The 15,322-nt window shown below is 42.7% G+C and overlaps 1 long non-coding RNA gene across 1 annotated transcript in view; it reads right to left on the reverse strand.

Moving 5' to 3' along the window:
- Positions 1-5,280, reverse strand: part of LOC146833803 (uncharacterized) — a 245,177-nt gene extending 239,897 nt beyond the window's left edge. The window contains exon 1 of the long non-coding RNA XR_014960271.1: positions 5,042-5,280. This is a non-coding gene — a long non-coding RNA (uncharacterized LOC146833803). The remainder of the gene's footprint in view (positions 1-5,041) is intronic.
- Positions 5,281-15,322: the final 10,042 nt, after the last annotated feature.

Below are 15,322 nucleotides of genomic sequence, written 5' to 3' on the forward strand. Positions count from 1 at the left end.
ATGGGGCAAACTTGGCTATTGTAGCTGGGGTATAATAAAGTCAATTAATGACGAATAAATGGTTCTTTTTTAGGCTTGCAGGTTTAATATATTTATATAGTACTTTCAATGAGGGCTCAAACAGGGTGACTATGGAAGGTTCAAAAGAAGTATGGTTCCAGACCGAAGACAAGGACGGGATTTCCAAATCTTCAGCTTCTAATAGATGATTGTACCACACCGATATCTCTTTCTTAAATGGCTGCACCGATTGACACAGACGTTCAATGTCCCAGTTCCCTCTTATTTCCCCTTTTTCTGCATTGAACCAGGATACCAATTGTAGATACTTGAATCTAGAAAATCCTGTACCAATCCTAGCCCTCAATACTTCCTAGGAATGGATCCCCTCTATGTCTAGCAAATCAGACCAGATGTTTATATCTGCCCTCTTAATGGGTACCGCCAGGCTATCTTTAAGGCAGCAGGGTGTACCAGGGGAATCCCATATAGGTGCTAGCTCTGAATAGTATCCTATCCCCAATCTGATTCTGACTTTATACCATATTTCCAATGCTGCCCTGAGGACCTTCAGACGTACACGCTTAAAAAATTTTGGGTCCCCAAACTTATATAAGAAAGCCTCACCACCATCTCCTCCAACAGTTCTTGCCATTTCTCCCAGCAGGCTTCCCCATGCCGACTCTTCTGGTTTCGCGAGTAACATCCAAACTCCTTTAAATTTAAATGCTACCGCGTACCAGCTAATGTCGGGGAGAGCCAGCCCCCCCTTCTTAAGTCTGCATCTCAGTTTCTTCCAGGACAGGCTTACACCCTTGTCACCCCAGATGAGACTCCCGATCTTACTCTGCACCTTACTAATGCTCTTGGATGGGAAACCATCTTTACTAAATTCACTTCAGGTTCGTTTGTAAACAATATTAAATCGTCGGCGTACAAAGCCAACTTACCAGTGTAATGTTGAGTCTTAAAAGGGGAGATAGAGTCATCCAATCTGATAGCCTGTGCAAGTGGCTCGATGTAAATATTAAATAATAGAGGCGAGATCGGGCAGCCTTGTCAAGTCCCCCTCTGGATGTTAAAACTTGAAGTCAACAGGCCATTCAAAAGAATCCGGGCAGCGGCTCCCTGATAACAGTTCTTCAGGGATTGGAAACAGTTCTTCAGGGTTTGGATAAAAATAGGGCCAAACCCCATTACCTTCAGTACTTCCCAGAGGTACACCCAGCAGACCCTATCAAAGGCCTTGGCAGCGTCAAAGGCAACTATGGCCAAAGGGTCAGATCTGTCAATGGCCAGGTCGATATTGCCTACTAACAATTGTATCTGTTCCTGGATGTGCCTACCGGCAACAAAACCCTTCTGATAAACATGGACCAGATTGGGGACTCATTTTGCCAATCTCCCTGCTAAAATACCCATAAAGATCATATAATCGGCATTCAGCAGGGATATTGGACGATATGAATCAGGTTTTAACGGATCCTTGCCTGGTTTTAAAATCAGGACGATTGTGGCCTCCTTCCAAGACTCGGGGACTTTGCCAGTAGGGGAATATACTGAATTAAAGATGGTGCCCAGTACGGGGGCTCAATTCCTCTGCAAGTAATTTATATACTTCATTCGGAAGAGCATCCATACCTGCAGCCTTTTTATTCTTACATTTTTTAATCTGCTCAGTTAACTCTTCTAGGGTGATAGGAGCATCCAAGTTGTTACGACTCTCCTCCGTCAATGAAGGCAGGGATTTACCATCAAGCCATGATTGTATAGTGCTTGGGGGGGTGGGACCAGATCCTCTTTATAAAGGTCCGAAAAAAGGGAAAGTAGACAAGTTTGCATTTCTTCAATGCTGCTCGACTTCTCCCCATTGCTATTAATTATCAACTCATTGATGCAGTTCTTAGAGCGATCAGCTCTTGCTTTCCAAGCCAATATGGCACCTGCTTTCTCCCCATATTCAGAGTTTTGCATATTGCTAGTAAACCATTGGGCCCTACACTTTGAATCCAATTTCTCCCTATACTCCTGTCTTACATCGTCTAAGTCACTCAAAACTTGCGATAATCGCCCTGTTTCCCCAAGATTAAATCTGTTCCTCTCATTCTCTAACTGTAATATTTTTCCTTCAATTATTTTAAGGGCCCTAGCTTCAGCCTTATTCTTAGAGCTTATAAGGCCATGAAGCCTCACCCTTAAATTTGCTTAGTAAGCATCCCAGACAAAGTCCGTAGATGTAGAACCCAAATTCAAGGTGAAAAATTCCAAAGAAGCTTGCTTAACTACCTGGATAATTTCAGAATCCAAAAGCCTGGCCCTATTAAGCGTCCATCTTGCCTGCAACGAGAGCCCTTTACTTTGGTACATAAATTGGACTGGGGCGTGGTCAGAAAGATGACTTGGAAGGACAGAGATCTCTTCCAGACCGGCCAAGGTGGATCTGTCCGCTAATATATAATCGATCCTAGAAGAGTGACGATAATTTTTACTATAGAACGTAAAGCCCTGCAAATCTCCCTTCTTTGCCCTCCACACATCTACCAAGTCGTGTAACATATTTAACAGAGCACGACGAACCTTGGGGGCCCCAACAAAGTGACTCAAATTGGACCAATCTTTTAACGGGTCCAAAAGAACATTAAAATCACCCCCAATAATAAGGGGGGGGGGGGGGATTCTGTAGTCAATACTGATTGCAGTTTACAAATATATGATGGATCATCCACATTTGGGCCATAAAACGAGGCGCAAACTACGTCAGAGTTCTCCAAGGCCAATTGTGCAACCAACCACCTCCCAGTCTGGTCTGTCTGTGAGTTTTTTATGGCCTCTATTGTGGATCGTTTGTTGCGAGGTACAGTAGCACTTTATCCATGGGGCTCTTTAAAAAAGGGAACGGCTTTCCATATAGCTCAGGTCCGTCTCCTGCAAGATACAGACTTGGGCCGAAGAGAATTCTAGATATTTTAAAATCAACCTTTGCCTGCGGGGACACCTTAACCCATTAACATTCCAAGAGATAAAGATGGTCTTACTATCCCTTTTATTTTGGTTTCCCACCATTGACCTGCCTGCCTATTATCCCGGCATATCGGAATTTCCTTAAGACTAAAGCGAGATGAGGTTTATTTTTTCATTTTTTACCCACTGCTCCCCACCCGAAGTGCCCCTCCCAGATCCCCCTGTGCCCCCCCCCCCTTCCCTTCCACTAGGCAAGCCTATTCGGCCTCCCCTCCCCCCCTTAGGAAAAAAAACTGTGTTTTAAACTGGGGTCTTGCTATCCGTGGGAGACTTATACCTCTCCCTTTCCTCAATGACCCCCTACCCCGCCCCCCCCCTGTTCAGCTTGAATTTTTGCAATTAGGGCATCAGCCTCTTCGCCAGGACGTATCAGATGCATATGATCGTTCCACATTGCACAAAGTTGTGCGGGGAACTTCAGCTGTGCCTTGGCCCCAAGGCTGTTCAGCTCCTCTAACCTTTTCCCCAGCTCCCATTGCCGTGTTGCCTTCGTGTGGGAGATGTATGATCTTATTTGACAAGAAAAGGGGTTAGAACTATTAAAGGTCATAGTACCTTCCTTATGGGCAGAAGACAATATCAACTCCTTAACTGAATAGGTCAAGAAGTTAACCAGAATCTTCCTCGGTTTTTGTCTGGCGGGGTTTCTTCTGAAGGGGTCAAGATGCACCCTTTGTATTTCACAGGCTAAATCCACTTCTGGCGTGTTCTTTAATACTGTCCCCTTTAAAAGGGATATCACAAACCCCTTTATGTCAGACCCCTCCAAGGCTTCTGGTACATTCAAGAGCCTTAAATTGTTCCTCCTAGAATGATTCTCCAGGCACTCCAAATCTTCTTTTAGTTCTCTATTCTGGTCTGATAGTTTAACCACCTCCACTGTAGTACTATGTAAGGTATCCTTAATTTTAGGGTTTTCCAATTCAATTGCGTCCGTTCTTAATGTAACTTCGTCTAGACTTTTGGCTAGTACATCACAGGAGGCCTGAATGGCCGCCTGATTTGCTTCGGAGACTACAAATCTGTTGGTCATTTCAGCTTGATTAGTCTCAGACACAATGAATCTATTGGTCATTTCATCCCTCATAGCAAGCAAGATATCAGCCAAGGAATGTGATGATAAATCTGTTGGTTTATCCACGATTACATTATCTTCTGGGGTATTGATGGTTGTTATCTTGGAGGCTTTAGAAGATTTAGGAGTTTTTGAGGATTCTTCTAGGGGTTCATTTGTAGCTAAGGCAGAGTATCTATTGGTAAGACTCACTGCTGGATGAGTGATTAGGGTCTGATTAGGGGTTACCTCAGCGTCCCTATCTCTGTCTGCCCCAGTCCTCTTTCCTATCAGGAACTACGTCCGAAACGTTTGAAGTGTTACCCATCCCCCTCTTTAGGGGACTGGAAGAGCTGGAGGCATCCTTCTGGGGGCTGACTTGGCTCGCAGTTTTTAAGGTCCCACATACCGAAGTGGTAGAGGCAGACATAACTTTATAATATGACTTAAGGGAAGGGGTGATTTTAACCTTTAAGGACGGACGCTTCTTGCCCCTTCCTTTTCTCTTGACAGCGTCTGCCTCTTTTTCTTTTGACTCTGCGCCAGCTTTCGTGGTGTCTCCTTTGTGCTTGTGCTGTCTTGCAGTAGTTTTAACCTCAGAGATTGTGGGTGGGATGCAGGGGGGAAGATTGGTGTAATAATATCAATGTTGGAAAATTGAGTCGCTCTTGCCCGTAGGGTATACCTATTTGTTTTTAGCAATCGAGTACCCACACCAGCTAGCCCAACTGTCTTACCAACTTCCCCTGTCTCCATACACTTGTCTTGGGGTTTGACTCGTGTCTCAATTACTTTTACACTTCTCCAATAATGGGGGTTGTAAACCTCACCCTCAAAATCAGAGGATGTTGACACCTCGTTTTTTATATCCCCTGAAATAGCAAAGTATTTCTTCCTACCTTCGCAGGAGTTCTCTGGTGCAACAACCTCTGAGGGAATACAACCCCAAAGGCATCGACTCCCTACCTGGAGTCCTGAATCAGCTACCCGAATGGCACAGACACAAGGAGTCGAGCGCACAGGTACGCTAGTGCTGACTCTCCCGTGACTCGGAGCAGGAAGAAGGCCGTATCGCGTCTCCGGCGGGTCCGAGCCGCCACCTCCCAGCGCCAGCCACAACTCTCGCCGATCTCCCCGCCTGAACCTCGCTCCTCACCGCCGACGTCGCCCACAAGTTCGGGGCTGAAGAAAACCAGCTCTGACAGCATATCCTCAGGTACGGGGGGTGCTAAAGACAAACAAAAAAGAAAAACTCGCTTAGCAAGAACCCATATCAATTAATTCTAAAAATCCCGTGGGGGAGCCGCAACCGCTTAGCTAGCGGCCGCCATGTTCTTCTTTCGAGACTCTTGCTTAACATCATCCTGTGTTAGAGCTCTGGATGTCTCCACTATACAGTTTACTCTTACTAGTGTTTTCTTCTCAATTTCTCGACGAACTCAAACTTTATCTTTCTCCGTGGAGTATCCGTCTTTTCCCAAGCATCCAAATCTTTTTGTTGCTCAATGCCTAAAAGAATATAAACTCTGTACAGCCTCTCTTAGAATGTCTTCCTCCTATCTTCTAACTTTGTTCAGAAAATCGTATGCCAGGCTTTTTCCTAGGTTTTTCCTCAACCTTGTACAGATAGGTCAAATGTGTTATGTCGCAATCAGAAATGTATATTTCCCTTTACGATGTACATCCTTCATGGGGAAGTATGGTGTCCACAGATTTTTGGTCAGGTGCAAGATTGGAAGACATTTTGAGAGCTGTTGATTGGCCTTCAGTTTCTACTTTGAAAGCATTTTACTATAAACCTGTCTCTTATAACTATCTCTTTTAAGGACAATCAATGCACTTTAAACTTGCATAATAGGATCTTCCAATCTTGACACGTAATGTAGACAGAGGTGAGTATAAACCTACAGCTAAAAACTTTAGAAATTACTGTCCTGTAAATAAAAATTTATATCGAGGCTGACTGTTTCTTTTATGATTTATTTCCCCACCTTACCATTTATTACTATTTCAGTATTATTTATTTATTACTATTTTATAATATTTGTACTGTTTCTACGTATTATTTTTTCTTGACATGGTTCCTCATTTTCATTCACCTGAAGATAGAGACTTGATGCCAGTGCTTCTGCCATTTGTCCTTCTTGTATTTTATTTTATTTCCGTTCACGAACAAAGTGAATTGACTCGGTCACACCAAGAAACAAAAGAAGGAACTATTAAGGCACCTGCATCATATGCTCCTCTTATGGAACACCTGAGAGAGATATTGTAGCTAAAGTCCAGCGCTTGATGGGACTTGACGTTTTTTAACCTGTATCTACTGCTTCTTGTATTCTACAGTTCGTTTATGCTGGCTGCAGTGACATTAAAGCAAAGAAATTGTTGCTTAACATTTGCCTCCATATTTTTACTAGATGTAGGCCTTTGCTACATTAAATCTTGGAGATTACTCATTTTTCACATCATTAGCACAGACCGAATTATATAATAACTAGTTGTGCAGTGACTGACCAATGGAAAAAAATATGTTTGAGGATGTCGCTGGTAAATTGCCTGGCACTTGTGCAACATTTCCTGGCAGTGGTTACATTTACATAATCTGATTCTTTATGAGTCAATCATCTGTAGCAATCCTCATAAAAAAAGAACATAAACATTATTAATAAGCTTCCGCGGAACTAGAACTATGCGTATGTTTCCATAAAGCCAAGCAAACAATACCTGAATGTTCTCAAACATGCTTTGCGTATCGTTCTCTCAAGACCAGCTCATAAAGAGCCGAGACGAAAGGCAGTGGCGTAGCAGGCAGGCCAAAGGCTCTAACCCAAGCAATAAAAATCGACGTCCTAACTTCCGGTTGAGTTGCAATAAGCAGCCATTATGAGCCAGTGGGCCTGCTGCACTAAATACAACTTCACCCACCCACGATTAAAAAAAAATGTTTGCATTGAATAATTGATCTCATAAACATGTCTAGCACGCGTTTTACGTCGAATTTTATGTTCCCAGAAAGCCCCAGACAAGGTTGTTTTTCGTTTGTTATTTTGACTGAGAAATGTGCCCTCGTAGCCAAGATTTACGCAATTCCGCTTATCAGATTGCATGCAGGTGAACATGAACATTGGTACTTACGTGCAGCCTGACTGAACTGTCCCACACAGCACAGGGCCAGCGCGCGGCGGCGCTGCCGTGTTGGAAGTCTTTCTGAGTGGGTCAAAGTTTAACTGGCTCCGGATGGCAAATTGGCATATTTGCCTAAGGACAGGTCACTGAGTGCTGAGAGAAGGCCCGGGAAGTTAAACAGTGACACATGGAGGAATGGGTTCTGCCAATACACAGCAAGCTGCTGCAATTGTGTGTACACAAATAGCAAGTTTATCTTTTTCAAGTAGCTGTCAAACAATTCCATCGCACGGGTGTTTTTTTGGGGGGTGGGGCGGTGCTGGCGTGAGATGTTGGCTCACGTGCCAGATTCATGCAACATTGTAAGAATATCCTTATGAGAGAGAATGGCACACAAGTGAATGCAAATCATGTCCATAATTAGTGGTTATCCTGAACGTTTTGTGTGTGAGAACAGGTCACTTTGGACACGCCCTGCGTTGCACAGTAGTACTCATTTTATTGTCCACCCGAAGATACATTGTCCTTAGGGCGGTTCAAACAGGTGAGCTGCATGCAAGTGTGTTAACCCATTGAACTATCTTACCTTCAACAAAATGGACCACTGGAATATTGTGTCTGGTTTATAGGTGACCTCTTACCTCTATGCCTCCTGTGTGTTGGTCACCGTTGTCAGGACCGTGGGTGGCAATGTCATCATGTGTTGCATGTTCCCACTCACCTCTCTTCTCTCCTACTTTCATACATCACAATAACTTCAAGTCAACCATCCTTTCTGCCATTGATACATGTTTTCAACCTGTGTTGTGGTCTCCATTAGCCTATCCCCCAACAAGCCTTGGTCGAAGTTCGCTTCTGTGGAACATGGCACGTTGTATCTCATCTACCACAGCAAAAGACTTCTTGGGAGGGCGCCTGTCACCTACATTGAAACACAGTTTTTTTCAACCACGCGTGATCTTTGCGAGGGAGCTCACCATGCCTAGGTCCTTCACACTCCAATAATATTGAACAAGATGTTTACAGATGCAAACTCCAGCTCTTTCAGAACTAGGACTAGCCATAAAACAATTACTTGTGTCTCACATGATAGCCACAAAAGTGACAAATCTTCGTTTTAAATACCCTACAAAAGTCATTGATTCGAATTAGGTCAAGGATAGCAAAATTAATTTTAATTGGCTCAAAAGCTACAGATATTCTACCAGATATGATTGCCAGAATGTGAACATACGCAGTAAAAGTAAACTTAATAGTCTTAAAAGTTGTAGATATTATTTCTTACTAAGACATTTTTCAGAGGTTGACTAACTATACGTCCTGGACACTGTTTTCAATATCTGAATCGACAGATTTCTATATATGTGTCCCTTGACCAGTTTTTCAAAGATGGAAGATGTACGCGTAAAGGGATGATACGTCCCTTCATTTGAACCGGAGAAGGAGCAGTTTCCAGCCCACATCAAGAAGCAATTTAAGTGCCATGTTTACTTTGTTTCAAGTTGCAATACATTTTCCCTAGTTATTACTACAGACACACATTAGTGCTCCCTTGTCTAGTTTTCTAAGATGGTGAGTGCTATCAATTACATCATTCTGTGCCCCATAGCTGCTGCAAAATTAGAGTCCTACTTCTACGTTTGTGGTATGATTTTGGTTCTCAAAAACTGGTCACTCTACCCTTGTGTCACCCTCATGCTTTAGGTATCACTGGCATATTTGAATTTCTTCAGATCAGCCCATTCCTCAAGATCCTGTTCAAACCTTTTATTGTCACAGCGATGTGATGAAGACACTTCCAACAGTGGTGGTGATGGACTGGTCAGGGTGCATTACCCTACAGACCATGTGATGCCGCCGACTCAGCCTGCTTGAAGAAGCAAGCTCAGGTAATTTACGTCAGCCTTTATTAATCATAACATGTATGTAGGGTTTCCACAAGTCAATTATTTTACCCACCTTGACCTGTATATTTATGTCAATAAAACATTGGGAAATCCGGTATTTTTTTACCTTTTGAAATCTAAGTCAAAAATAGCCCATGTAGGCTCAAGTGAAAAGATCCAATGCAAAGGGTGGAGGCACTGACACATGCGGTTAAATAATATCTAAAAGCGCAATTGTATGGAAGTGTGACATAGATTGTTGGTAGGCAGCGAGCGCTTCCAATGCTCGACAAATGACGTAATTGAAGTACAGGCAGATAAAGTGGTCACCCTCAACAAGACGCAGTTTTTATTTTAGAGCAACTATGCTAATATCCACATATTCACACATTTATTACTACAGTGCAAAAGTTAAATTCAAGTTTATTACCACAGTACAGGAAAAATGAGGGGAACAAATATTTTTACTTCCTTAGAGATTCCATGTAATAATTACAACTACTTTATACATGGAAACAACTTTCCTAATAGTCATGAGGACTCATCAGTGCGATTTTATTATACTTCACAAATGTAACCCCCTTGCATCATGGTATTTATTAGATAGCTATTGGTAAAACAAATACACACAGATAATATTATAGCATAATCATTTATGCAGATGTGCAGAGTATAATACACCACTTATTATCAATATTGAGGGTGGGGAGGTGCATAACGATTCACTCGAGGCTTCACCTCTTGTTTTTCTCAAAGTTTTTCTTTGAAGGCCACTCTTGCCAAATGCTGAGGTTGCCGAACACCAAGACTGCTTAGTCTTGAATCCACCTTATGACTCCTTCTTCCGCTTCCTCACATCATTTTTCTTTATCTTGATAATTATTTTCCAATCCCAGCTTTCTCCCTTTATGGCTGTTTTTTAGGTCTCGCGACCTGCGTTGCACTGCGCAACAGTGCTCGTGCAGGCGAGAGTCCTTTTGTCCGGGGTTCAGAAATGAACCCTGGAATTGCACACGCTACTGCGTGTTCATTTTCTTTTCAGATCTCTCATTGGCCATTGTGTGCGTTTTAGTCTTAAAGACTGCACACAATTGGCCCGAGGCGCACGCATAGCTTCTCCCATGGCCTATTGGTGTCTATTACGCGCACCAAGCGCGTACTAGACACCAATAGGCCGTGGGAGGAGCTGTGATCGTGCCAAGAGTCAGGCATGACACGCGCACCACTTGCTTTTATTTACTTTTGGTATAATCGCGGCACCCGCGCTTTACTTATAACATTGAGAGTAAAGCGTGGGTGCCGCGATTATACCAAAAGTAAAGAAATAGATTTTGTTTTCTATTTCTATACTTTTGGCATAATGGCGGCACCCGTGCTTTACTTTTGATGTTATAATTAAAGCGCGGGTGCCGCGATTATACCAAAAGTAAAGGGATAGAAAAAAACATCTATTTCTTTACTTTTGGTATAATCGCGGCACCCGCGCTTTACTTATAACATTAAAAGTAAAGCGCAGGTGCTGCGATTATACCAAAGGTAAAGAAAAAGATTTTGTTTTCCATTTCTTTACTTTTGGTATAATCGCGGCACCCGTGCTTTACTTTTAATTTTATAAGGAACGCGCGGGTGCCGCGAAAATACCAAAGGTAACGCATTTTTATTTTTACTGTGCCTTCTTCAATTGAAGCTGAAGCGACCCTTCCAGCAAAGGTTCGCGCACACAATTATTCCTCCCGATAGCTGCTCCGCTGAACTCTTTGACAACTAAATGAAAAGAAAATGGCGTCCCTTAATCCTCTTCGCTGTAGCTGTCCTATACAAACTGCTGGAATACTGATGAACTTGTAATCACACTGCGTGTTTTTTTCAGATGAGACAATGAATATATGGAGACAAGACAATCTGTTGAAGGGAGGGAGGTGTACAAGCAACCATACTGTAGAGAGCTGATATAATGGGGTCATGCGAAGAACAATATTTAGGTGAGAATTTAGAGGGTATGAAATGTTTAATACTGAAGTTATTTCTTTCTAACTAAAGCTCAAGAAAAGCATCGGCCCAGGCAGCACAGCCCTCCTACTGTGCCCAACCAATCCTTTTAAATCACTCATTAAATACAAGTTATGTCTAGTGTTACTATCGTAACAAGCATTTGCAATGCAACAGGTCTCGCATTTACGTGAGTTTCAGCTATTGTAATTGTAAATGACAATGCCTTTTATTTATGTTTTGGTTTTTGAAACATAAATAAAATACATTGTCATTTACAATACCAATAGCTTAAACTAGTTTTTTTGGGAAACGCCGTAAATGTACAATCAATATAACTGGAAGGCTATGCTGACTTTGTGAGACTTGCGTGTTGCAGATCACTGCATATCTCTTCAGTAAACCTTGTACAAGCCGAGCCATCCTCGCCGTGAGGACTCATCTCTGACTGTTATTTGACGCTTTGTTTTTTATCTTTGCAACCGTGAAGTTGGCAGATGCTGAACGAAGTAGCTAATATTTACCCTGCGTGCTTTGAAGGTAAAATGGCGCATTGTTGCGACTGCCTCCATCATCAAGGCGTGGAGTATTGACTGTGCTACGTTGTGTGACTGATAACCGCTGGAGCTGCAGAAGGTATCTATGGCTAGTCTGCAAGCGGACGGTTATACCTAAGAAACCAACACAAAAGAGCAGGGATTGTTCAGTCCCATGGGCGGGTGGTTTGCTGCTTTGCACTACCACAAGGCACGCTGTCCAGAGCATACTGTTGGCCTTTGTGGCTACTGTTTTGGTTGGTCTAGACTGCTTCTTGGTCGGTCCAGTGCCCTGTTTGTATCCTCGTCTCTTCAGATGTTGGCACATCCAGCCTGTCCACTGTCGCAGTCCCTTGACACCCATTTGCCTGGCTACGGGTGGGTATGGTCGGGTCTGTGCATAACTTACCTGGCCCTCACTCTACTCCATTAAAACATAAATATATGCCTTTGGGAAGTGTCACCAACTGGCACTGGGCATACAGAATCCAGCAGTGCCTACCTTTAGCCACGTTAACCTAAGATTATCTGTGATTGGGTATGGGAACTGATAATAGGCACCAGAAGCCTGGGAGCTTCTCCTAACAGGCACATGAAGCTGGACAGACAAACGGGGATTGTGGTTGTGTGTGTGGTTGTGTGTGTGTGGTTGTGTGTGTGTGTGTGGCTGAGTGTGTGTGTGGTTGTGTGTGTGTGTGTGGCTGAGTGTGTGTGTGTGGTTGAGTGTGTGTGTGGTTGAGTGTGTGTGTGTGGTTGAGTGTATGTGTGTGTGGTTGTGTGTGTGTGTGTTTGAGTGTGTGTGTGTGGTTGAGTGTGTGTGTGTGGTTGAGTGTGTGGTTGTGTGTGTGGTTGTGTGTGTGGTTGTGGTTGTGTGTGTGGTTGTGTGTGTGGTTGTGGTGGCTGTGGTTGTGTGTGTGGTTGTGGTGGTTGTGTTTGTGTTTGTGGTTGTGGGTGTGTGTGTTGTGTTTGTGGTTGTGTGTGTGTGGTTGTGTGTGTGTGTGTTGTTTGTGGTTGTGTGTGTGTGGTTGTGTGTATGTTGTGTTTGTGGTTGTGTGTGTGTGGTTGTGTGTGTTGTGTGTGTGGTGGTGTGTGTGTGTGGTTGTGGTTGTGTGTGTGTGTGTGGTTGTGTGTGTTGTGTGTGTGGTTGTGTGTGTGTGTGGTTGTGTGTGTGTGGTTGTGTGTGTGGTTGTGTGGTTGGGTGTGGTTGTGTGATTACACATCACATAATTACACTGTATTCAATACAACATAAATACACTCCACATACCACTCAGTACTACATAATTGCACGTCACATAATTGTTCTCTACTTAATGCAAGATAAATACACTCCACACAATACCATTCTGTGGAACATAATAACACAACACAACACATAATTACACTGTACTCAATGCAACATAAATACACACCTTTCACTCAAGTTCGTACTATATAAAAAACAAAAAAAAACAATTGCAATGCAATAGGTCTCACATTACTGAATCTTTGAGCTGCTATTGGTTTTGCATTATTATTAGCAATGCCAACAGCTCAAACTTTAATAATGAGAGACCTATTGCATTGAAAATGCTTGTTTTATCTTTCTCTTAGTCCTTCTTTTTCCCCTTCAGCCTTTCTCTCTCTCTCATTCTTGGTCAAAGTCTGATGATGAAAAATAAGTTGTAGTCCCTAAAATGAGTGCCGGTGCCCGCCACCTGCAACAACTGGCAACAATGAAGCAAGGCAAAGAACTTAAGTCCCGCAAATTCTGTCTAGAGAGGATCAGGGCAATGAAGAAGGGATTTGGGGTTGACTGTGCCAGACAAAACATTGTAAAAACTATTAGGAAACTGAATGTGCTAAGAGGAAGCGGAAGTGAACAACATGGTTTATATGTACATATAAAAACCACAAGTGTCTAATGTAGGTCCAAGAGAGTAGGATCCATGCCAGATATTTAGCACAGTCACAAGTGATATGCTTGTGTTCAACTAATCCAAATAGAACTTACAAAGTGGGTTTCTTCAAAATCTGTCTCAATTTAGCCTTCCTTGACCTGAGGTCGTGGCTTGCGCCCATGGAAGATGGTGGCCCCTGTGTGACTCTCCCCGGGATGGCACGGGTGCAGTCAGCACTACGGCAACTTTTCTATCTGTTGACCAGAGGAACCTGCAGAGCAACTGCCAGGAATGTTAGAGGTAACCTCTGCTTGAGTTGCAGCTCTTCCACTGCTGCCAGAAATCTGCATTTCCCACACACACTATGCGGCTCTCCTCAGAATGCCGCCCGCCATTTTGAGCAGCTGAAACCTCTCACTCACTGAGCGGTTTCCCTTCAGGAACATTTCACTCCTTCATGCAACAATTTGGAAAACACTTACCTTGACTTTCCCTGTAAAGATCCAGAATAAGCAGCTGTGAGACTGTTTTTCTTCTAACTTTTTGTTTTATTTCCTGATATAGCTGTGGAGCTATATTTACAGGGAGCTGACTTTACTTGTATAACTGAAAGTAATCTTTATGATTTTTACTGGCTCCACTCTCTCCTATTTCATCAGTCACCTTTATTAATAGAAATTAGCTGCTAATCTGGCTTTCATATTTTTTTACTTATGCACCGTTTGAGTGTTTTTCGAGATGCTGTGCTTTAATACTGCGACAACTCATTAATTTGCGTCACAGTGTTCATGTTTAACTTGGCTTGCCCTCTTATTTTCTTTTATTTATGGGCAGATTAAAAAAAACAAAGTCTTCGCTGACATCCTCTGCTCATAAAATTATAAATAATTCATCTTTTTTTCTCACAACTTGCAATAATGCTAAGTTACAGCACCTTATGGATAGATGGTCTAAGATGGAGGAAAGACTTAGCACTGCTGAGCAAAATATTAAGTCACTTGGATCAACTACTCTCAAGATGGATGCCCTTCAATCCCAGGTGTCATCTTTCCAGAAGCAGGTTGAAGACCTTGAAAACAGAAATAGGAGAAACAGCCTTCGCATAAATAGTCTTCCTGAGAACTGGGAAGGCCATGACGCAATTGCTTTCTTTAAATCATTCCTCCCAAAAGTCTTACACCTACCTGATGGCACTCTTCTTAATATACAGCATGCCCATAGATTGGGCCCTCAACCTAAGATTTCTTCTTCAAGATGACCAAGAGGAGTCAACTTATATTTTTTTGAGTACACTGATCTTCTTAAAGCTCTGTCTGTGGTCAGATCCATGAAACTGAAGCGTAATTCATGGTCAGGCAGCCCTTTGTACTTCTCTCAGGACTATGCAAAGAGCATAGCTGAAAGGCGCAGAGAGTTTCTCGCCATGAGATAAGCTCTTAGTTCACTTGGAGCCTGCTCCGGCCTTTTCCATCCCTGTCTGTTTAAAGTAATATACAATAACAAAACAACCACATAAGAGGACCCTGTCAAAACTGAAAAGCTTTCTTAATGCTTGCACGATAGACAATATGGATACTTCTACACCATCTACTTCATAATTGACTCCTGCTTTTTTATTCGTTGTGATTTTATTTTTAAAAGTCATGCTGTGATATTAACCTATTCATATACACCTATCCATAGTAAATTATTACATTATTAGAGTTTTTATGTATTAACAATCTTTTATTTCCTTACAGGTACTACCCTCTCATTTTGTGGCCTTCCCATATCTCTTGTTGTGTGTGCTGCAGTGTCCCTTGCCATTCCCATGGAGTCCGGACGTGTCAT

Source organism: Triturus cristatus, chromosome 4_2 (assembly GCF_964204655.1).
Source record: "Triturus cristatus chromosome 4_2, aTriCri1.1, whole genome shotgun sequence".
Lineage (NCBI taxonomy): Eukaryota > Metazoa > Chordata > Amphibia > Caudata > Salamandridae > Triturus > Triturus cristatus.